The following is a 2743-nucleotide window of genomic DNA, read 5'->3' as shown; positions in this document are numbered from 1 at the left end:
AAAAAAAAATCTGTGGTGTTCCTCTTCCTTGCACTCTCCATGTTCTCCAGCTTTTTCTGTTGGCTCTCCATTTCAACACTGCTTTGGCGGAGAGATCCACTTATATTGTCCACATGGACAAATCTCTGATGCCCAAGTTCTTTACTAGCTATCAACATTGGTATTCCTCCATTGTTGATTCCTTCAAAATTGAAACCCCAGCCTCATCAACTAGCCACAGCTTCTCACCATCCCTTTTGTACACCTATGAATGCATTCCATGGTTTTTCTGCAGTTCTGTCCTTAGATGAACTCGAGACCCTCAAGAAGTCCCCCGGTTTTGTTTCAGTTTACAATGACAAAACTGTCACACTTGACACCACCCATACCAGTGACCTTCCTCTCCCTCAGCCCTTCGACCGGCCTCTTGCCAGCCTCGAATTATGGAGAAGACATCATCGTTGGTGTCATTGATACCGGTGTCTGGCCAGAGAGCAATAGCTTCAAAGATGATGGTGTGACAAAAGACATTCCAGTTAGGTGGAAGGGGACACGTGAGGTTGGACAAGAGTTCAATGCCTCTTTGTGTAACAAAAAGTTAATTGGAGCTAGATATTTTAACAAGGGAGTTATGGCTGCAAACCCCTGCGTCACCACAGCAAAACCATTAGACAATACTCAGAATCCAATTCGTGACAATGGTGAAAATTTCAACTTTGCTTCACCTCTAGCTATGGGAGCAGGCCAGATTTATCCCCATTTCTTCCCATACTGTTAGATAGTGCATCATTTACAGACTTATCATGTGAAATGACAAAGACTTGATGATGATGATATCATTGATATGTAACAAATTTCTCCAAGATGGAAAGTCATATAGGTTGTGAAATTTTTTGGATGAGTACAAGAAGCTAGCTAGGTGCAAGTTTTTCAATTTACAAAACATAGCTTATTCCTTTATGGCCTCCATATATCCTTCGTCTGCAATCGGCCCCAATACTTAGAATCCAAATGGTATGTGAAAGCTACAGGCAGACAAGCTTAATTTGTCCATTTTTTTTTCTCCCTCTGATACCACAATCCTTAGTTGGCAAGGCTCTGTATATTCAAAAAAAACCATTCTTAAAGAAGCAATGGGGGATTTAATACAAACTCATTTTTTCCCTGCCTTCAGCTTCATGATTTTTGTTCATGCTCCAATATACTAACGTAGTAGAACCAGAGGGGTCGATTTACATTGTTCCCATTGCTACACTCATCTTTTCACAATATGACCTCAAGACTTGTATACAATAAATACGATATAACAATGCTTAACCTGAGTTTGGAACGAATGCTTAAACTTACTAGTTAAACCAGAAGACTGTTTTGCTTTTTTGGTTGGATTTTGTATAACGAATGGCAATACTTGTTTTGAACTGAGTGTACCAATCTTTAAAAAAAAAAAAAAAAACGAATGATTATTCATCTTCCCCTGAAGATTCAGAATCACTATAGTAGTCCCAATAATGTAATGTAATACGTGCATTTGGTGCCATCCAACGCAAAGAGTCCGTGAAGGCAGAAATTCCGGCCATTGTTTGCGGACAACGAAGGCGTACAATCGAGACCCAAAGATCCTTGACTTTAAGTAACGGTGGTGAGGATGTCTTCCTGAAATTTTCTGGAAATGTGAGAGCTCTAGCAACGGCATCATGATGGATACTTAGCTCTACTTTATTGCAGCAACTAAAGTTTAGAAGAAAATTTCTCCTGTAGGAAAATGTGTCGTTGGGGGTTCTAGACCTTGGTCATCACCATTCCAATTAAGCCCGAGACGTGCATAAAATGGCTGTAAAGCTTTCACAGAGATTACATCATTAGGCAGCAAATAACCATTGTATGTAAGATACGAGAGATTTGGAATAGAGTACGGTTATTGAGATCTCCAAATTTGCTCACTTAAATCACGTAATTGTGAATTATTGAATGACATATTTCTCCTCTTATAAAATGACTATTAAGGACAATAGTTATATAAAAGGAAGTATTACATTTATTCCCTCTAGACTTTCCAATTCAATAATGATATATTGCATTCTTTATTATTTTCCTTATATATTTTCATTTCTAATTTTACTACATATTATTGAAGCATTCATATATTTAATAAGAGCTAAAACTATGATCAATATCGATCGTGTGTGACACAAAAATTTCTATTATCATATGTGTTAAACGTATGTACGAGATCACAAAATTATTTACAAAAGAAAAAAAAGATCAATTATGAATAATTAAATAACTATTGAAATAATCTATTATGCGGTATCAAAATAGAAAAAAAAATTAATATACATAGAGAAAAAATGGTTATTCTTGATCTTCGTTCAGGAGAGGTACAATAGAAAACAAAACGTTAATTCATGTTAGAACATTTTCTTGTTGTTAAAAATAAATTTTTGAAACCCTATACATTGAGCTTCTATTTTTATTTTTAAGAAATTTACGTTATTAAATTAAGGAATCAAATCGTAATTAAGAAATGTCGAATGCAAAAATTAATTATAGTGAGTACAATTTTTATTTTGGAGATAATGATTCATTATTAAAAATTATATAGTGAGGTTATTTGAGGAACTTAAGTGAGGTTTAGTGAGTAAATATACTATTTGAAAATTTGATAGGAGGTGTAAAAACTAAAAACCATAGGAGGTCTAATGAGCAAATTTAGAGGTCCCAATAGCCTCACTCAACTACAAGTAGTCATCTCCTGTATGTTTAC

The sequence above is a fragment of the Fragaria vesca genome, linkage group LG1, assembly GCF_000184155.1.
Source record: "Fragaria vesca subsp. vesca linkage group LG1, FraVesHawaii_1.0, whole genome shotgun sequence".
Classification (NCBI taxonomy): domain Eukaryota; kingdom Viridiplantae; phylum Streptophyta; class Magnoliopsida; order Rosales; family Rosaceae; genus Fragaria; species Fragaria vesca.
This window is presented reverse-complemented; position numbering follows the sequence as displayed.